This window comes from Tachyglossus aculeatus, chromosome 4 (genome assembly GCF_015852505.1).
Source record: "Tachyglossus aculeatus isolate mTacAcu1 chromosome 4, mTacAcu1.pri, whole genome shotgun sequence".
Taxonomy (NCBI): domain Eukaryota; kingdom Metazoa; phylum Chordata; class Mammalia; order Monotremata; family Tachyglossidae; genus Tachyglossus; species Tachyglossus aculeatus.
In genome coordinates, this window is record NC_052069.1 from 50,536,666 (window position 1) to 50,559,140 (window position 22,475).

Sequence of the window (22,475 nt, forward strand, 5' to 3'; positions counted from 1 at the left end):
AGGCCCTCCCTGACTATGCCCTCTTTTCCTTTTCTTCAACTCCCTTCTGGTTCGCTTTGACTTGCTCCCTTTAATCATCACACCCTTCCATCCCCACAACACTTCTATACATATCTGTAATTTTTTGATGCCACTCTTAGTCACACCTAGAGAGTTTCCAGTACTTTCCCAATCTCGGCTACAGGAAGGGGAGTCAAGCAGAGGACTACCCATTCCATTCCTAGCTTGGCCAATGACTAGTGAGTGGAAGGCCATCTGCTACAAGTCAAAACTCCCCCGTGCTGGGCAGCAGCAGTGTGGGAGAGAGTGCGAGGGTGGAGACTCAAGTTGAGTGTGTGGAAGAAGACAATGGTAAATCACTTCCCGAATTTTTAGCAATAAAACTCTATGGATGCACTACTGGAACGACTGCAGATGGAGGTGAGGCGTTCTGGGAGCGAGGAAGGGAGAAGCAGCGTGGCTCAGTAGAAAGAGCACTGGCTTTGGAGTCAGAGGTCATGGGTTCAAATCCCAGCTCCGTCAATTATCAGCTGTGTGACTTTGGGCAAGTCACTTAACTCCTCTGTGCCTCAGTTTCCTCATCTGTAAAATGGGGATGAAGACTGTGAGGCCCCCGTGGGACAACCTGATCACCCTGTAACCTCCCCAGCACTTAGGACTGTGCTTTGCACATAGTAAGTGCTTAACAAATACCATCATTATTATGCGTCTATGGAGTCACTATGGGTCGGAGGCGACTCGACAGCATAAGACAAGACAATTTATTTATATTGATATCTGTCTCCCCCCCCTCGACTGTAAGCTCAGTTTGGACAGGGAATGTATGTGCTATATTGTTTTATTGTACTCTCCTAAGTGCTTAGTACAGTGCTCTACACCCAGTAAATATGATTGACTGACTGATTGCCCACCCACGCTCTCTGGCCACTTGTCCCATGATCCTCAAGGCAGTTCTCTCCCTCTTTCTCCTCCTCTACCATCATCCCTCAACAGATGGTGTAGCCCTTAAGTGGGTCCATTTGGAGTGATTACAAAGCAGTTTGTAGAATTTGAGAGCAGTTTGGAGAATTTGAAATGAGGCACAAACAGGCTCCCTCCTCTCCCACAGTCCTCCTGTGTTTGAGCAAATGAGGAGACTCTGCGATTGTTGTCGGCAGGGAACATGTCTGCCAACTCTGTACTATTGTATTCTCCCAACCACTTATTACAGTGCTCTATGTATTGTAAACTCTCAATAAATATGACTGATTGATCGATTGAGATCCACCCGTGATCGCCCTGTAAAATTAGCTTCAAAATGTGTTGAAGCAGAGAGCTATAGCCCATTCCACATCTGTCCTTTGGGCATTACCTGTTGGCTAAGCAGTGTGGCTCAATGGAAAGAACACAGGCTTGGGAGTCAGAAGTCATGGGTTCTAATCCTGACTCCGCCACTTTTCAGCTGTGTGACACTGGGCAAGTCACTTAACTTCTCTGTGCCTCAGTTCCCTCATCTAGAAAATAGGAATGAAGACTGTGAGCCCCATGTGGGACAACCTGATTACCTTGTATTCCCCCCGGTGCTTAGAACAGTGCTTGGCACATTGTAAGCACTTAATGAATACTATTATTATTATTATTATTATTACTAATTATTGCTGGATAAAGATTACACCAGAGTGAGCTTTAATCATGCTTCAGTTGAGGCAGGAGATACAATAATAATAATCATGGTGGTATTTGTTAAGCACTTACTATGTGTCAAGCACTTTTGGAGATACAAGGTCATCAGGTTGTCCCACGTGGGACTCACAGTCTTTGTCTCCATTTTACAGATGAGGCAACTATGGCACAGAGAAGTTAAGTGACTTGCCCAAAGTCATGCAGCTGACAAATGGTGGAGCTGGGATTCGAACCCATGACCTCTGACTCCCAAACCCGGGCTCTTTCCACTAAACCATGCTGGTTCTCTATAGCCATGCTGCTTCTCTGCTTCTCAATAGTCCAGCAGTAGATGCTGATAAGAATGGATGTCAAAGTAGAGGCTTAATAAATAGGTTGTAAAATGGAAAATTAATCCCAGGACTGTTTTCAGAAAATAATAATGGAAGAAAAAGTCAGTCTGAAAAGCCACTTAATTTGGCTGTTTACTTTCCCTAGTGTGGCACTACTATCATCACTGGGCAGGAGGCAACTGGCCCAACCTGCCTCTGTCAGTGGTGATCTCTAAGATGAATATTTTTTGTAAGTGCTGTGTGATCTGACTTCAGTCACTTAAAGACTAGGATGGCTGTCTGCTCCCCAAAGTGATTTCCAGAAGAGGCATTGTTGGAGGAATGCCTTGCTGTCTTACATCAATCAATAGTATTGATTGAACACTCACTGTGTGCAGAGCACTGAACTAAGCACTTGGGAGACTAAAATACAATGAAGATATTTGACACGATCACTCACCACAATCAATACTGGGTGTCTACAGCACCCGGTGTGATTATATTATACATTTTATTCATTAAAATCTTGTCTCAAAGATCTTTCAAATTGCCTAATGCTTTTCTTTCCTCCACAAAGTCCAAACACATTCTTTAAAGAAGGAACATGACTACTGTTGAATGGAAAAGAGAAGCAACTGTGGCCTAGTGGATAAAACATGGTTCTGAGAGTTAGAGGATCTGGGTTTTAATTCCGACTCTGCCACTTGTTTGCTGTGTAATCTTATCTTCTCTGTGCCTCAGTTTCCTCGACTGTAAAAATAGGAATTCAATACATGTTCTGCTTACTGTGTGCAGAGCACTGTACTGAGTGTTTGGGACAATACAACATTATCTCATGTTTTCAGGTTTTTGAAGAGCCTCATGACGAGTTTTAAGTGTGTTGAATTTAATTCATTCAATCATATTTACTGAGCGCTTGCTGTGTGCAAACCACTGTATTAAGAGCTTGGAAGAGTATAATATAACAATTAGCAGACACATTCCCTGCCCACAACAAGTTTCCAGTCTAGGTATTTGTATTTGGCAAGCGTATTGCTCTAGTATTTAACAGAGTTTCACCCCAAACCAAGCTACAGTCCCTCCAGCCTGGCCCTAGGCTCCCTCCTTCAATCAATCAATTAATCAATCAATTAATTACATTTCTTGAGCACTCACTGTATGCAGAGCACTGTACTAAGTGCTTGGGAGAGCATGATATAACAGATGTGTTTTCTGCCCACAGTAAGCTTACAGTCTAGGGTAGGGGGGAGACAGACATAAATATAAATAAATTACAGGTATGTGTGTAAGTGCTGTGGGGCTGGGAAGCGGGATAAATAAGGGAGCAAGTCAGGGCAATGCAGAAGGGAGTGGAAGAAAAGGAAAAAAGCGGCTGAGTGTGTCTTCTAGTGCTGTCAGTTCCTGGGTCCTACTTCTTGTTCTGTCCAGACCCTACAGAAGGGACCAGTTGCCCTATACTGCTTTTTTGTGAGTAGCAATCAATCAATCAATCAATCAATCAATCATATTTATTGAGCGCTTACTGTGTGCAGAGCACTGTACTAAGTGCTTGGGAAGTACAAGTCGGCAACACATAGAGACAGTCCCTACCCAACAGAGAGCTCACAGTCTAGAAGGGGGAGACAGAGAACAAAACCAAACATACTAACAAAATAAAATAAATAGAATAGATATGTACAAGTAAGATGAATAAATAAATAAATAAATAGAGTAATAAATATGTACAAACATATATACATATATACAGGTGCTGTGGGGAAGGGAAGGAGGTAAGATGGAGGGGGATGGAGAGGGGGGCGAGGGGGAGAGGAAGCAAGGGGCTCAGTCTGGAAAGGCCTCCTGGAGGAGGTGAGCTCTCAGTAGGGCCTTGAAGGGAGGAAGAGAGCTAGCTTGGCGGATGGGCAGAGGGAGGGCATTCCGGGCCCGGGGGAGGACGTGGGCCGGGGGTCGATGGCGGGACAGGCGAGGACGAGGCACGGTGAGGAGATTTGCGGCGGAGGAGCGGAGGGTGCGGGGTGGGCTGGAGAAGGAGAGAAGGGAGGTGAGGTAGGAGGTGAGGTAGCAATCACATCTACAAACTCTACTGTAGTCCATTGTACAGTGCTCTCCATACGGTAAGTGCTCAATGAATACCATTGATCGACTGATGCAAGACAGCAATGCATTATTCCAAGACTGCCTCTTCTGGACCACACTTTTGAAAGTAGACAGCCATTCTAACCCTCTTGTTCGAGTGAGGATTGCAGAATTTTTTTTTATTATATTTATTAAGTGCTTACTATGCACCATCATCATCATCATCATCAATCGTATTTATTGAGCGCTTACTGTGTGCAGAGCACTGTACTAACCGCTTGGGAAGTACAAATTGGCAACAGGCACTGTATTACATTCTGGGATAAATACAAGGTAATCAGGTGGTACAGTCCTTGCAGCCATGCAGAAGCAGCATGGCTCAGTGGAAAGAGCCCGGGCTTGGGAGTCAGAGGATGTGGGTTCTAATCCTGGCTCTGCCACTTGTCTACTTTGCGACCTTGGGTACGTCACTTCACTTCTCTGGACCTCAGTTACCTCCTCTGTAAAATAGGCATTATAATAATAATAATAATGGCATTTATTAAGCGCTTACTATGTGCAAAGCACTGTTCTAAGCACTGGGGAGTTTACAAAGTGATCAGGTTGTCCCACGTGGGGCTCACAGTCTTAATCCCCATTTTACAGATGAGGGAACTGAGGCACAGAGAAGTGAAGTGACTTGCCCAAAGTCACACAGCTGACAAGTGGAGGAGCCGGGATTTGAACTGATGACCTCTGACTCCAAAGCCCGGGCTCTTTCCACTGAGCCACGCTGCTCCCCTTTAAGATTAAGATTGTGAGTCCCACCTGGGACAACCTGATTACTTTGTATCTACCCCAGTGCTTAGAACAGTGCTTGGCATATAGTAACCGCTTAACAAATACCATTATTATTATTAAGGGAAGCAGCATGATTTAGTGGAAAGAGCCCGGGCTTGGGAATCAGACGTTGTGGGTTCTAATCCCAGCTCCGCCACTTATCAGCTGTGTAACTTTGGGCAAGTCACTTAACTTCTCTATGCCTCAGTTAACTCGTCTGTAAAATGGGGATTAAGACTGTGAGCCTCACGTGGGACAACCTGATTTCCTTGCATCTCCCCCAGCGCTTAGAACAGTGCTTAGCATATAGTAAGTACATAACAAATACCATCATTAGTATTAGACATTGTTCACTCATTCATTCATTCAATCGCATTTATTGAGCACTTACTGTGTGCCTCTAGAGCACTGTACTAAGCACTTGGGAAGTACAAATTGTTCTCCGTAGGACTCACAGTCTTCATCCCCATTTTGCAGATGAGGCAACTGAGACAGAGGGAAGTGAAGTGACTTGACCAAGGTCACACAGCAGACAAGTGGTGGTGGAGCCGGGTTTAGAACCCCAGTCCTCTTGACTCTCAGCCCTGTGTTTTATCCACTGGGCCTCACTGCTTCAGAATTTTCTGGCTGGTTCATCACTGCCGTCCCACTCCTGCAGCCCCCCACCCTTATTCACATGGATGTAACTGACGGGGACCATTCTAAAGTTTTAAGCCATTTTGCCCATTTCCAATGACAAATTTTTCACATCAAAATAATTTGGCATTTTACTGATGAGTTGTCAATCAACCCACCAGTGATATTTATTGGGAAAGTACAATACTTCAGAGTGGGTAGACACGTTTCCTGCCTCACAAGGAGCTTGCATTCTAGAGGGGAAGGCAGACATTAAAATAAATTTCAGTGTGGTTTAGTGGGAAGAGCTTGGAGTTTGAAGTCAGAGGATGTGGTTTCTAATCCCACCTAGGCCACTTGTCAGCTATGTGACTTTGGACTGGTAGCTTAACTTCTCTGTGCCTCAGTTACCTCATCTGGAAAATGGGGATTTAGACTGTAAGCTCCAAGTGGGACCACCTGATTACCTTGTATCTACCCCAGCGCCTAGAACAGTGCTTTGCCCATAGTAAGCACTTACCAAATACCATTGTTATTATTATTATTATTGATAAATTATTGATATGTCCCAAAGTGCGGTGTCTAGTTCTTCAAGGGTACAGATTCAAGTGCATAGGTGAAGTAGAAGGGAGAGGGAGTAGGGGAAATGAGGGCTTAGTGTGCCACAGTAATTTCAAGAAAAAAAGGTATTCACTCCTTTCTTTCCTTCCTTTACCATTCGAGGCTCTTTCTCCTAAAATGGGGGTTCCTGCAGACCCCATGGACAGAAGCAAACCTGTCTGTAGGTATGATAGCTACTAATCTAGATTGTAAGGTCCTTGTGGAGAGGGAATTTGTCTATCAACTCTATTATATTTTATGCTCCCAAGCACTTCGTTTGGTGCTTTGCCCACAGTGAGTGCTCAATACATATGATTGATTGATTAATTGTCTGATACTAATCTGTGGTTCTACAGACACTCTTGAATCATTTCATTCACATTTCTATGATGTTGGTTGTTGAAAGATCAGTTGGAGGTGGAATTTTGTGACTTGCTATAAGCAGAAAATGCTGGAGATCTAGCTTGCTGATTTAGGGGAGAGAGAGAATGAAACCGAACATATTAACAAAATAAAATAAATAGAATAGATATGTACAAGTAAAATAAATAGAGTAATAAATACATACAAAACCAGGACATCTGGGTCCATTTCCTTCCAAGGGCTCCGGGATTCAGGAGTTCAAAACTTTTCTTGCAAATTGAGAAATTTTAGTGATCTCGAACCTGAAAGCAACTTTTAGGCTAGACTGACAGGTCTTGAATAAGGCAGTGGTTTTAAAACGTACCAGGTGAGGTTATTCCTTTGTTTTTAATTGTAGAAGTGTCTACACAATCAGGGAAGCAGCATGGCTCAGTGGGAAAGAGCCCGGGCTTTGGAGTCAGAGGTCATGAGTTCAAATCCCGGCTCCGCCACTTGTCAGCTGTGTGACTTTGGGCAAGTCACTTAACTTCCCTGTGCCTCAATTCCCTCATCTGTAAAATGGGGATGGAGACTGTGAGCCCACGTGGGACAACCTCATCACCTTGTATCCCCCAGCGCTTAGAACAGTGCTTTGCACATAGTAAGCACTTAATAAATGCCATTATTAATTAATACAGTATTTAAAAACGGAAACACATCTGCGGCTATTTCCACCTCCTAAGCCACAGTAAACAGTGCTGCAAATCAGAGCTGTTCTGAAGCGGATAAGGCTGGATGTTGAAAAATAGGGTTTTGGGGGCATTGTAGAGTTGTGCGCCCTAAAATGTCTGTGATAAATCTATCCATACCTCGAATTCTTGAAATCCACTCTGTAATTTCAAATTAAGAACAGCTTATGAATGTAATTTCAGACTTTTGCACCAATCCCCCAGAGTATTTGTTTATTTCAATTTCCCCGTATTGATTTCAGTTGGTCTCTTACCACGACAATTATGGTTTCCCACTGCATGAGATATGATTTACAGTAGTGCTACGAGGGAAGGATTTTGCCCTAATGAAGCTACCGTTTTTCATTTGGAAGAAAACTCTCTCAAGGAAAGTTAAGGTAGATATCGGGATAAGTTTTGTGCCGTGTGTATTTTCTGGGAAAACAGCAGCAGCGGGGCCAGTGGAGAGAGGCTGGGCTTGGGAGATCGAAGGACTTGGGTTCTAAGCCTGGCTCTGCCACTTGTCTGCTGGGTGACCTTGGGTAGGTCACTTCACTTCTCTGGGCCTCAGTTCCCTCATCTGTAAAAGGGGAATTGACACTGGGAGCCCTATTTTGGACAAAGACTATGTCCAACCCGATTATCTTGTATCTCCTGGAGTGCTTAGAATAGTGCCTGGCACGAAGTAAGTGCTTAACAAATACCATGAGTGTTATTATTATTATTATTAGACCAAGAAGTGGGCTTCAAGTCAACCTCTGCAGTCTCCTTTCTTTATTTCTAACTGTAGAAATCCTCACTGACAAATGCCTGCCTCCTCATGGGTGAATTTCAACATCGGTAGAGTAACTTGTCTTCTAGACTATGAGCCCGTTGTTGGGTAGGGATTGTCTCTAACTGTTGCCGAATTGTACTTTCCAAGCGCTTAGTACAGTGCTCTGCACACAGTAAGCGCTCAATAAATACAACTGAATGAATTTAGGACTTGATTTATGAAAACGTAGGGCAGCCTGTATGTTGCAATTGTGAGGAAATAAGCCCAAATATACATTTTTAAACCCGAGTTATCTTTTAAAGTTTTATTTCTTTCTGACGAGCAAGATTAATCTAAATGGAGAAGCAGCTAAAAGATTAGAAGAATGAATATAATGCACATGTGGTGAACCTCAGGGATGCTTTGATATGTGTTTAATATGAATATTTTTATTGAAATTGACTCATCTTATCTGAGAGAAACACTTGAAAAGGTTGTGGTATTGGATGAAGTCTCCTGTATTCGTGTCTTAAAAAGTCAAATTATAGCTGAGTTGTTTTAATTTACGGCCAAACTGAAGTCAACAACCAAGGTTTCCAGCCTTTAATTTATGATCAGATCCTCGATTTAATTAATTAATGATGGCATTTGTTTAGCGCTTACTATGTGCCAAGCACTGTTCTAAGCACTGGGGTAGACACAAGGAAATCAGGTTGTCCCATGTGGGGCTTACAGTTTTAATCCCCATTTTAGAGATGAGGTAACTGAGGCACAGAGAAGTGAAGTGACTTGCCCAAAGTCACACAGCTGATAAGTGGTGGAGCTGGGATTAGAACCCATGACCTCTGATTCCCAAGACCGTGCTATTTACACTAAGTTCCATAAACTAGCTGAGAGTAGTAATACCAAAGTAGCAGAGTGTGCAGGTTGGAAAAATGACCAGTGAATTTAATAGGCCAACACTCATATTTAGAAATATTTGTCCATATCTGAGGAGGCTTAGCAAGTAAGGGATTAAATCCCCCACAGATGGTATCATTATCGTCATCATCAATAGTATATATTGAGTGCTTGCCGTGTGCAGAGAACTGTACTAAGCACTTGGAAGAGTAAGATAAAAACAGAAGTGATAGACACATTCCTTGCCCACAAGGAGCTCACAGCTTTGAAACAACGTGGCTTAGTGGAGAAGCAGCGTGGCTCAGTGGAAAGAGCCAGGGCTTGGGAGTCAGAGGTCATGGGTTCGAATCCCGGCTTCACTACTTGTCAGCTGTGTGACTTTGGGCAAGTCACTTAACTTCTCTGGGCCTCAGTTACCTCTTCTGTAAAATGGGGATTAAGACTGTGAGCCCCCCGTGGGACAACCTGATCACCTTGTAACCTCCCCAGAGCTTAGAACAGTGCTTTGCACATAGTAAGCACTTAATAAATGCCATAAAATACCCCAGCCCAGCCTGGGAGTCAGAGGATGTAAATTCTAATCCCAGCTCCGCCACTTGTCAGCTGTGTGACCTTGGGAAAGTGATTTCACTTCTCTGTGCCTCATCTGTAAAATGGGGATTAAGACAGTGAGCCCCACATGGGAAAACCTGATTACCTTGTACATACTCCAGTGCTTAGAACAGTGCTTGGCACATAGCAAGCACTTAACAAATACCATAATTATTATTATTAGAGGGGGAGGCAGGTACTAATATAAATAAATGATTGATACCATACGATTTAGAGATATTATACATACATATTGTGGGGTTGAGTGTGGGGCAAATAGCAAATACCCAGAAGCCATACTTGGATCTGGATAAATGACGCTGAAGAGGGAGGGACATGGGGGAAAGAGGACTTAATCAGGGAAGGCCTCTTGGAGAAGAGGTATAAGACTCTATCACAAAATCTTGTTTTATGCCGTTGGGTCATTTCCGACCCAGAGCGACACCATGGGCACATCTCTCCCAGAACGTCCCGCTCTTCATCTTCAATCTTTCTGGTAGTGGATCCATAGGGTTTTCTTGGTAAAAATCTGGAAGCGGTTTACCATTGCCACCTTCTGCGCAATAATAATAATAATGATAGTGGCATTTATTAAGCACTACGTGTAAAGCACTGTTCAAAGTGCTGGGGAGGTAACAAGGTGATCAGGTTGTCCCACAGGGGGTTCACAGTCTTAATCCCCATTTTACAGATAAGGTAATTGAGGCCCAGAGAAGTTAAGTGACTTTCCCAAAGTCACACAGCTAAGTGGCAGAGCCGGAATTAGAACCCATGACCTCTGACAACCAAGTCCGTGTTCTTGCCACCAAGCCATGCTGCTTCTCTGTAAACTCAAGTCTCTACCCTCGACTCTCTCCCATGTTGCTGCTGTGAATTTGTTATTCATTCATTCATTCAATTGTATTTATTGAGCGCTTACTGTGTGTTATATGCCATGCACTGTACTAAGCAATGAGGCAGATGGTTGCTGGGAACGTGGTCAGTCCCAGCATGGCTGCAGTCCCTGACTTTGGCCCCCGGAGCCCCGCCAGCCCAGCTGCTGCCGCCTCTAGACCGTGAGCCCGCTGTTGGGGAGGGACCGTCTCTATATGGTGCCAACTTGTACTTCCCAAGCGCTTAGTCCAGTGCTCTGCACACAGTAAGCGCTCAATAAATGTGATTGAATGAATGAATGAACGAATGCTGCCCAGCATAGTTGAGTTTTGCCTTGTAGCTGATTGCCTTCCACTTACTAGCCACTGGCCAATCAATCAATCAATCAATCAATCATATTTATTGAGCGCTTACTGTGTGCAGAGCACTGTACTAAGCACTTGGGAAGTACAAGTTGGTAACATAATAACAAATACCAAGCTAGAAATGGAATGGGTAGGCCTCTGCTTGATTCTCCCTCCCATTGGCAAGACTGGTAGAGGACTGGAAACTCTCCAGGTGTGACCCTGAGAGGGGATATCCCAGAGTAGTCCACTTAAAATAGAGGAAATGGGATGAAGATTTCCAACCTACCTCTTTTTTATGGTATTTGTTATTCATTCATTCATTCAATTGTATTTATTGAGCGCTTACTGTGTGTTATATGCCATGCACTGTACTAAGCGATGAGGTAGACGGTTGCTGGGATTGTGATCAGTCCCAGGATGGCCGCAGTCCCTGACTCTGGCCCCCAGAGCCCTGCCAGCCCCGCCACTGCCGCCTCCCCCAGAGCCTTTGGCCCTTCTACAGCCTCTTCAGCATGGCTTAGTGGAAAGAGCACACGCTTGGGAGTCAGAGGCCATGGGTTCTAATCCTGACCCTGCCACTTGTCAGCCGTGTGACTTTTGGCAAGTCACTTAACTTCTCTGTGCCTCAGTTACCTCATCTGTAAAACGGGGATTAAGACTGTGAGCCCCACGTGGGACAACCTGATTACCTTATGCCTACCCCAGTGCTTAGAACAGTGCTTGGCAAAAAGTAAGTGCTTAGCAAATACCATCATTATTATTATTATTTTCTAAGCCCCTCAACCCTCATCTCAGCCCAGCTGCTGCACGCCCCAGATGTCCCAGTGAACAAAGGTTCAATAGCCCCAATTTCTTCTCCTCCCCCTCACACCCCCATGTGCTGGCTCTTCTCTCTTTTTCCCCTGTCTTTCTCTCCTCTCCCCCTTCTCTCTCTTCCCCCCTCCCCTCTCTTTCTCTCTCCCCTCCTTTCTTTCCTCTCTTTTTCTCTCTTCGCCCTCTTTCTCTCCTCTCTCTCCCTTTCCCCTTCTGTCTTCCCCTCTTTCTTTCTCTTTCCCCTCTCCTTCTCCACTTACTCTCTCTCTTCCCCTCTCCCCTTCTCTCTCTCTCTCCCCCCCTTTCTCCCCTTCTCCTCTCTTTCTCTCTCCCCCTTTCTCTCCTCTCTTTCTCTCCTCTCTATCCTCTCTCTCCCTCTCCACCTTCTCTCTCCCCCTCTGCCCCTTTCCCTTTCTCTCCTCTCTCTATCCTCTCTCCCCCTCTTCCCCCTTCTCTCCTCTCTTTCTCTCTCCCCATTCTCTCCTCTCTTTTTCTCTCTCCCTTCTCTCCTCTCTTTCTCTCTCCCCCTTCTCTCCTCTTTCTTTCTCTGCCCCCCTTTCTCTCCTCTCTCTCCCTTTCCCCATCTCTTCACTCCCTTTCTCTCCTCTCTTTTGCTCACTCCCCCCCTTTCCTTCTCTCTACTCTCTCTACCCTCTTCCCCTTTCTCTTCTCTATCTTTTTCTTTCTCCCCCCTCTTTCTCTCCTCTCTCTATCATCTCCCCCTCCCCCTTCTCTCTCTTCCAGTGGAAAGAGCCTGGGCTTGGGTGGCTATGGGTTCTAATCCCGGCTCCACCACTTGTCAGCTGTGTGACCTTGGGCAAGTCACTTCACATCTCTGTGCCTCAGTTCCCTCATCTGTAAAATGAAGATTGAGACTGTGAGCCCCATGTGGGACAACCTGATTACCTTGTATCTACCCCCCAGTGCTTAGAACAGTGCTTGGCACATCATAATAATAAAGATGGCATTTGTTAAGTGGCACATAGTAGGCACTTAACAAATTCCATCGTTATTATCATACAAGTTTATTGGGTTTTATGAGTTCTTGTTGCATGTGGAGCTAACAGTCTTAACCCCCATTTTACGGATGAGGAAGCTGAGCCACAGAGAAGTTATATGACATGCCCAAAGTGACATAGACAAGTGGCAGAGCTGGGATTAGAACCCAGGACGTTTTGACTCCCAGTCCCATGCTCTATCCACTAAGCCTTGTTGTTTCTCTGTAATATTACTAATAGTAGCATCTATGGCTGCCAATTTGTACTTCCCAAGCACTTAGTACTGTGCTCTGCATATAGTAAGCGCTCAATAAATACGATTGATGATGATGATGATTGAGCTTCTACTTAGAGAAACAGCATGGCTCAGTGGAAAGAGCTCGGGCTTGGGAGTCAGAGGTCATAGGTTCAAATCCCAGCTCCACCACTTGTCAGCTGTGTGACTTTGGGCAAGTCACTTAACTTCTCTGTACCTTAGTTAAATTGAGATTAAGACTATGAGGCCCAGGTAGGACAACCTGATCACCTTGTATCCTCTCCAGCACTTAGTGCTTTGCATATGGTAAGCACTTAACAAAATGTCATCATTATTATTATTAATGAGTTTAGTGCACTGAACTAAGTGCTTAGGCACTTGTCCCCCCCCCCCCCCCGCCCCCCCGCCCCCCACACACCAGGAATTTACAGTTAATAGAGGAAAACAGGTATAAACATGTTGACAACTAGTGGATGTATCCCTGAGAATATGTCATTAGGTAAATGCTGAGAGCAAGTTTACATGGGTGCCATTGGGCCATGACTTGCTGCTAAACATGTCTCTCGGCTGGCACTGGGTAATGCTGGCCCTGAAGCAGCGTGAAGCAAGAGAAGCAGCGCGGCTCAGTGGAAAGAGCATGGGCTTTGGAGTCAGAGGTCATGGGTTCAAATTGCGGCTCCCCCCACTGTCAGCTGTGTGACTCTGGACCTCAGTTACCACATCTGTAAAATGGGGGTTAAGACTGTGAGCCTCCGGTGGGACAACCTGATCACCTTGTACCTTCCCCAGCTCTTAGAACAGTGCTTTGCACATAGTAAGCACTTAATAAATGCCATTATTATTATTTTTATTATGCCAAATGTGCCCAGTGGAGTAGCCCAGAGCTGGTCAGAGGCAGAGCTGGCCCAGCCTCCCTAAAGCTGGTCACACTCTGCTGCCTGGATAATTTTTTATAAAACCATTCAATCCACATCTCCCCACTCTTCAAGACCCTCCAGTGGTTGCCCATTCACCTCCACATCAAAAAGAACCTCATCACAGTTGGGTTTAAAGCGCTTCATCACCTTGCCCCCTCCTACCTCACCTTACTACTTTCCTGCTACAAACCAGCCCACACACTTCACTCCTCTAGTGCCAAACAACTCACTGGACCTCAATCTCCTCTATCTCACTGCTGACTGGAGGTCTCTCCAACAGGTGATAAATTTTAGCAACTAAGGACTGAGGTCTGAAAGCCATCCTCCCTTGATGAAAAATCTCCTGGGAATAAATGAAGTCCAGAAATGTCAGCCCCAGAAGAAAAACAGGAAAGAAGACTAATAAGGTAAGATTGATATTGGTGACCACACTGAAAAGTTAGAGTGGATGGATAATGATGAGGAGGAGCAGCAGTGACCTTGGGCAAGTCACTTCACTTCCCTGAACCTTAGTTTTCTCATCCATAAAATGGGGATTCAGTACCTGGTCACTTAACTTCCCTGTACCTCAATTTCCTCACCTGTAATATAGTGCTTAGAACAGTGTCTGACACACAGTAAGGGTGTAACAAATACCATAAAAAAAAGAAAAAAACAGCGACCACCCATCAGCACCGTGGCCATAGTGTTAGTTTCCAACTCTTTTTCTGGATTTCTGTGTGTGTATCTGCCAAGGAGAATTGCCTGTTTGGCTCTTTAGTAAGAAACTTTCAAGGCAGAAGACATTCCTCAAGTTTCAGTTTCAGGACTAGAACTCAGGTCTCCCAATTCCCAGAATTGTGCTCTTCCCACTGGACCCCCCAGTGACATCTGGTATTTGTTAAACACTTACTGTGTGCCAAGCACTGTTCTAAGCGTTGGGATAGATACAAGGTAATCAGGTTGTCCCACGTGGGGCTCACAGCCTTAATCCCTATTTTACAGATGAGGTAACTGACCCACAGCAGGATCTGACATTTATTGAGCACTTCCTGTGTGCAGAGTACTGACTGTACTAAACACTTGAAAAAGTACCATACAACAGAGTTGGTAGATGCGATCCCTGTCTACAAGGAGTTTTCAGTCTATAGCCTTAACAACTTAATTGAATCCCGATAACCTATTTTGATCTTGGGCTTGTTGAGTTCTTGTAGCAGTGATATGTGTTGTGATGACGGTTGAGTTACTTCCTCACCTGTGTACTTGAATCTTTATCCTTTAAGTAATTTGATATTCACCCCATCCTCAACCCTGCAGTACTTACACACTTAGCCATAGTTTATTTAAATATCTGTCTCCCCTTCTAGATGGCAAGCTCCTAGTTTCTACCAACTCTGTATACTGTACTCTCCCTACAGTGATCTGCACATAGTAAGCATTCAGCATGACCTAGAAGTTAAGAGCACAGGCCTGGAGGCAGAAGGACCTGGGTTCTAATCCTGGCTCTGTCATTTATCTGCTGTGTGACCTTGGCAGGTCATTTGAATGAATGAATGAATTTCACTTCTCTGGGCCACAGTTACCTCATCTGTAAAATGGGGATTAAGACAGTGAGCCCCATGGGGGATATGGACTGTGTCCAACCCGATTATTTTATATCTACTCCAGCATTTAGTACAGTGCCTGGCACATAGTAAATGCTTAAAAATTGGCACAGCTATTATTAATAAATACCCTTAATTCATTGATTGCGGAGGAGGTGAAATTCTGAACTAGTTCCATATTCCACATTCATTTTGACCTACTTTGTTTACTGAAAGAATTCACTGGGGCATGGGCTGTTTTAATGTTTTATAATAGGTAGAGGCAGCGGAGTAGAGTGATGAAAATAATAGTACCACATAGGAAGGAATTGGAATGGGGCAGACCCGACTCTGTTATGGCCCATAGGGAAATGGGGACCCAGATAGAGCAAGAGAAAAACCCTCTGAGGGCACAACTGGGGTTTCTGGTGATTGACCTTGCCAGCTCCCTGCTAGCCAACTAACACACACTAAATACTAGTGGCAAGAAAGAGAAACTCTTAGAACGTTAATGAGAAATTAGGATTGCAGTGTGATCAATGCTAATTCGGTAAAATGTTGGGTTTCAATTTTACAATCTGCATCAGCGAAATGGGGGTCTTACAATCATGCCCATTTCTCTACTACAGAGAAGAGGGCATCTTTTAATACAGGTGTCTTTATTTTAGATGTGCGTCGAATTGGAGACAGTGAACACAAACAACTCATAAAAGGCATGCTCACTGTTAATTTTAATTATCATAATTGTGGTACTTAAAGTGCTTAGTACAGTGTTCTGCACACAATAAGTGCTCAATAAGTACACCTGAATGAATGAATTAAGCATGTGCTATGTGCCAAACACTGAAATTCATTCAATCATTCAGTCTTATTGAATAGGTACGGGGTAGATACAACTTAGATCGTTGAAAAAGCAAGGGGGAATGCAACATAAGATTTTTAAATGATGTTGATTAGTTGTGATATTTATTAGGTGCCTGGTATGTGTCAAGAACTGAGCTAAGCTCTGGGATAGATAGAAGACAATCAGACGTGACCCTATCCCTGTCATAGATGGGGCTCACAATCTAAAGTCAAAACAAAAATAAAACCTCCCTCAAACCCCTTCCCAGTCAATCAGTGGCATTTATGGAATAATTCATGAGTGTTAGGCTCATGAAGAGAGAGTTTGAGTTTGTTGAGTTGAGTTTGAGGGAGTTTGAGAATAGCAAGAAGCAGTGTGGCCTCGTGGGAATAGCAGGAACCTAGAAGTGAGAGGACCTGAGATCTAATTTTGCCTCTGCTATTTGTCTGCTTTGTGACCTTGGGCAAGGTACTTAACGTCTCTGTGCCACAGTTACCTCATCTGTAAAATGGGGATTAAGACTGTGAGTCCTATGTGAGACAGGGACTGTGTCCAATGCCTAAATGCCCTGTATCTACCCCAGCGCTTAGTACAGTGCCTGGCACAAAGTAAGTGTTTAACAAATACCATAAAAAAAAAGACAGAGGCTTAGTTAGTTTAAAACGATGGGGGAGACAGACAAAAATGATTTACAGATAGTGCAAACTGGAGGAAGAACAAGCAAGAAGTTAGGTGCTGTACAAACAAAACGGGACAAAGCATCTGAATGAATAATTAATAATAACGGCATTTATTAAGCGCTTACTATGTGCAAAGCACTGTTCTAAGCGCTGAGCACTGTTCTAAGCGCTGAATAATTGAATGCGTAGATGAATACGTGTGATATATACCGAGAGCATACATACCTACCCAGGTTCTTAGGAAAGAATTAAAGAACACAAGTACTAAAGGAAGATGTTGGTTTGACGTGACTGAGGTGTTGTGAACTAATCAAGGGAAGCCTTCCTGGAAGAGATAGGAGTCATTTTGCATTGCACTTTCCCAAGTTCTTAGTACAGTACTCCGCACACAGTAAGTACTCAGTAAATGTCATCGATTGAATGGTTGATAGGAGAGATGTAAAGATGAGGAGAGGTGGTGTCTTGAAGATTTTTTCTTAATTTGTTAACTCCCTTATTTGTTGTTGACTGCTTCTTGATTGCCAACTTTGTTTTTCTCTCACCCACGTTCCCAGTGTGCAATTCTGGGGTGCTACTTGGATACGCTAACCTGATGACATGATCTCTCTGCAGCTTTCTGCCTCTGGGGGATTGTGGGAATGTCCTTAAGATGGCCAACAGTTTGTAAATTTGCACAGCTGTGACTTTCTGAGCTGCCTCTATGAGAGGGTTAGAGCAGCTCCAGTTGCCAAATGTCTGTTAGATTCTCCAGTGGGGCATAAAAAATAGTTAAAATTGGTTGTGTTCATCAATCCCATAAAAACATTATGGCAGCGGCAGGATCAATGTGTCACCGCTCTAGCCCTTTCGGCGACGGCTTAGGGTGGATACATCAGCGTGAATTTATCGATGATTTGGAGCATTGAATGCCTGCAGCTCTTTATATGGTAGGGAGTCTATACTGACTTTAAACACTAGCGATCAGCTAGACCCTCCGAATAAAAGGTGGGTCAGAGTTTCCTATAAACCTGAGAAGGAAGGGACCCAAACTGTGAATTTGAATTATCATGATTGTGGTACCTATTAAGCATGTGCTATGCGCCAAACACCGGAATTCGTTCAATCATTCAGTCTCCAAGCATTCTCTGCCGCTCTCGAGAGTGTGGGGATGAGGATTGAGGCTTTTTAGGCCCCTCCTTCCTTATTTCAGTCTGGAAGGCCTGATTTTGCCTTTCTGGGTTCCCTCCGCCAGACACGTGGGAAAGTGTTGAAACAGCATCATGACTGCATCTTCTTGTTCTCAATTTTATGTAAACAATTAAAACACCAATCTCATTTTATTTAAATCTCGCTTCAAAGTCAACGTTCTCCAAGTCAATGAAAATCAAATGATCATGGATCAGTGTATCCAGTCATTGATTGAGAAGTTAGCACCACGCCAAGAGGTGCTGAAACCAATTCATTCATCTCAACCCAAACTCCAGCTGTAGCCCGCAAGGGCAGATGGCTGATTCTTATTTTTGCAGAATTTTCCTAAAGATTAAACTTCTATTTTTGACAGGGTTGATCTTCTGTTTTTGGTGACTCTTGTGACACGAAGTGAAATTTTGGACAATATGGCTGAGCCATTTCAGGTTTACTCCTGATTAAATGCCACTGGGATCATGATTCCTAATCCACCAGTCAATCGTATTTATTGAGCACTTGGGAGACTACAATATAACTATATAATAGACACATTTCCTGCCCCCAGTGAGCTTTCAGTCTAAAGGGGGAGACAGACATTCACGTAAACAAATTATAGCTGTGTACATAAATAGTGTGGGGCCGGGAAGGGGAATGCATAAAGGGAGCAAGTCAGGGACATACAGAAGGGAGCTGAAAGAAAACAAAAGGAGGATTTAGGGAAAGAGCCGGTTGCTACCTACTTCTTCACTCTTCTCTTGTGCCTCCCTCTCTCTTTCTCTCTCTTTCTCTCTTCCCACTCTCCCTTCCCCTTCCTCTCCTCCATCCCCCAGTCCACTACCCTTTGGACCACCAAGAAAGCATGGATGAAAAAGAATGCCATAAAAAGAAAACGTCATATGCTGTCTTCATTGCTTCATGTAATTGTAATTTCATACAGTCTTCCCCATGTTAATAATAGTTGTGATATTTGTTAAGCACTTACTAGGTGCAAAACACTGTACTAAGCATTTATTAATTCATGCATTCAATCGTATATATTATTATTAATAATAATAATGGCATTTATTAAGTGCTTACTATGTGCAAAGCACTGTTCTAAACACTGGAGAGGTTACAAGGTGTTCAGGTTGTCCCACGTGGGGCTCACAATCTTAATCCCCATTTTACAGATGAGGTAACTGAGGTTCAGAGAAGTGAAGTGACTTGCCCAAAGTCACACAGCTGACAAGTGGCAGAGCCGGGATTAGAACCCATGACCTCTGACTCCAAAGCCCGGGCTCTTTCCACTGAGCCACGTTCCTTCTCATTGAGTGCTTACTGTGTGCAAAGCACTGTACTAAGTGCTTGGAAAGTACAATTCGGCAGCAGATAGAGACAATCCCTACCAAACAATGGGCTTACAGTCAGGAAGTGGGGAGACAGACAACAAAACAAAAGAAAACTAGGGTAGATACAAGCTAATCGGGTAGGACGCAGTCCTTGTCCCACATGGGACTCACAATCTTTATCCCCATTTTATGGATGAGTAACTGAGGCCCAGAGAAATTGTGACTTGCCCAGATACAGCCAAGTGGCAGAGTCAGGATTAGAACCCAGGTCCTTCTGACTCCCAGGGCTGTGCTGTATCCACTTGGCCATGTCACTTCTATGTTCTATTTCTCTTGTGAACATTAATAAATGTTAAAGCATTCTTTAACTCGCAATTGAGCAACACATCCACAGTATTTAAACAGTCCATGTGTTTCTGATTTGTCTCTTTACACATTCAAATTTTCTGGAGGAATCATACTTCTTCCCAAATCGTGTGCACTGCCCAGAAAATCTGAGGGCTAAAAAAAATATGAAACTTTGTAAACATGTAGATTCAGGCAAATGAGATTTATTTTATTATAACTGTTAATAGCTAGATTTCATGTAACACTTTAAAATTGTAAATCGGGTTACAATATTTTATTAGCTCTGCAGTAAGTGCTGCTTTCTTTTTCAGAGTGATGAATGATTTCCTCCAACACTTTAGCTATAAACATTTTTTGGCTAAATTCTCAGGCCTAAGAGCAGCTGGGTTGCCTGTTTAGTAAACAGGGTCTTTTATGAATCATTAGGAATCAGTGTATTCGAGGGAAAGTCTTGGATATAAAGAAAGAAAAAGAACCTGGTCATGAAGAAATACCTCATCTGTTACAAATCTTTTGAATTTGGTTGAAGTGAGTAAGTTTGCCAACCCATTTATTTTCAGACTGTGAGCCCACAGTTGGGTAGGGACCATCGCTATATGTTGCCAACTTGTACTTCCCAAGCGCTTAGTACAGTGCTCTGCACACAGTAAGCACTCAATAAATACCATTGAATGAATGAATGAAACTGGGTTTGCAGTTCCAGGGAATAAAGCATCACATATCTTCTAGACTGTGAGCTCCTTGTGGGCAGGGAATGTGTCTGTGATATTATTGTATCATACTCTCCCAATCACTTAGAGCAGTGCTTTGTACATAGTAAGCGCTCAGTATACACTTAAATGAATGACTTACTCGTATCTCCTGTTGAAACAATACACAAGCCATCCCCCACCCCTTTCCTTTAAAAACCCCTTCATAAACCCGTACTAAAGTCCAATGGCTTTAATTTGGTGCTGTGATGATTCAGCCTGTAATACAGTGCAGAATCCCTGTGATAGCGTCAAGGAAATAATATTTTAGCTTCCCCATCAGTCTAGGATGATTAGAGGAAAAAGATAATGGCCTTTCTCCAACGTGGCTTAGATATCAGTGTGACTTGGTTTCTCATAAAACACTCACTTTACTTAAGAATGTCCAGATTACTCCTCCTAGTAGCGAAGCCCAGTCATTGAGTTTGCAGGCATGGATTCGGATGGAGCCCAATCCCAATTTGGGATTAATGCATCTTTGGTAGAAGATGGACTAACTATAATCCATTTCCTCCTTCAGTGCTGGGAAAGTTGGGAGCGATGTGAGCGGACAACTTTGTCCCATTGAGATCAGCTTTGACACAGGTCCAAGTTGGATATTTGAGTTAATAATGGCTGTGGTATTTGATAAGCGCTTACATATGCCATGTGAGCCTGTTGTTAGGTAGGGACCGTCTCTGTTGCCGACTTGTACTTCCCAGGTGATTAGTACAGTGCTCTGCACACAATAAGTCCTCAATAAATATGATTGAGTGGGGTAGATACGAGATAATCAGCTGGACACAGTCCGCTAGAGAAGCAACGTGGCCTAGTGGAAAGAGAATGGGCCTGGAAATCGGAGGACCTGTGTTCTAATCCCACCTGAGCCACTTGTCTCCTCTGTGACTTTGGGCAAGTCACTTAACTTCTCAGTGCCTCAGTTATCTGTTATCTGTAAAATGGGGATTAAGATTGCGATCTCTATGTGACACAAGGACCGTGTACAACCAAATTATCTTTTATCTACTCCATCGCTTACTACAGTGCCTGACACACAGTAAGCACTTAAATACCATGAAAAAAAAGTCCCTGTGCCTCATAGTGTTTACGGCCCAAGGAGGATAGAGAAGAGTTAATGAATCCTCATTGTTTAGATGAGAAAATTGAGACACAGAGAAGTGACTTGCCCAAGGTCACACAGCAGGAAAGTGGCAGAGCTAGAATTAGAACTTGAATCTCCTGTCTCCTAATCTTATGTTCTTTCCACTAGGCCATGCTGCTTCTGTAGTTATAGATTAGATTTCTGTGGGATTCCTACCCAATTAACTCTTGGGGTGTGAATATTTTAATTTTGTAATCCTATCCTTGAACCTATCTAGACCATAAGATTGTTATGTGCAGGGCACGTGAATCCTAATTCTGTTGTGTTCCCCCCCAAGTGCTTAGTGCAATGCTCTGCACAGAGTAAGGGCTCATTAAATATCATTGAGTGATTGATTGCTCTTCTCCCTAAAACCCACTCTGGCTTCAATTTAGCACCAGCTGCCCCAGAACTAATCCTTAGGTCATGGGGCAAGGAATCACGGTTGCTTGGTGGGCAGGTGTGACAGCTCTCATTCCAACTTTCACCTCCCTGACTTGGCACTCAGTACAGTGCTCTGCATAAAACATGTGCTCAACAAATAGTATTTATTGATTTACCCATTGGGGTTTCCTTAGCCACTGAGAGTCAGGTTTAAAAATATCTAAATGTTGCATTGCCCCCAGTGACAGAGCAAATCACTTGACTGCCAAAGTGAGATTTGCAATAAAATGGTACCCAGTAGAGAACATAGCCCCTCTCAGGATCGCACCTGGACAGTTTCCAGTCCTCTACCAGTCACGATTACAGGAGGAAGAGTCAAGAAGAGGCCTACCCATTCCATTTCTAGCTTGGCCAGTGGCTAGCAAGTGGAAGGCAATCTGTTACAAGTCAAAACTCACCCATGCTGAGCAGCAGCGTCACGGGAGAGAGTCGAGGGTGGAGACTCAAGTTAACCACGTTGGAAGAAGGCAATGGAAAATAACTTCCATATTTTTACCAAGAAAACTCTATGTATCCACTACTAGAACAATTGCAGATGGAGGTGGGCGGTTCTGGAAGAGAAATGTCTATGAAGTCACTATGGGTGCATAGAGAGCATAGGGTATTAGCTCGAATCAATTCAGGTTGGAAA

General features: G+C 43.8%; 1 non-coding gene across 1 annotated transcript; it reads left to right on the forward strand.

The window, feature by feature from the left end:
• The first annotated feature begins 22,094 nt into the window (after nucleotides 1-22,094).
• On the forward strand, nucleotides 22,095-22,232 carry LOC119927414. Its single transcript, XR_005450420.1, has one exon. It is a non-coding gene; the product is annotated as a small nucleolar RNA SNORA7 (small nucleolar RNA).
• Nucleotides 22,233-22,475: the final 243 nt, after the last annotated feature.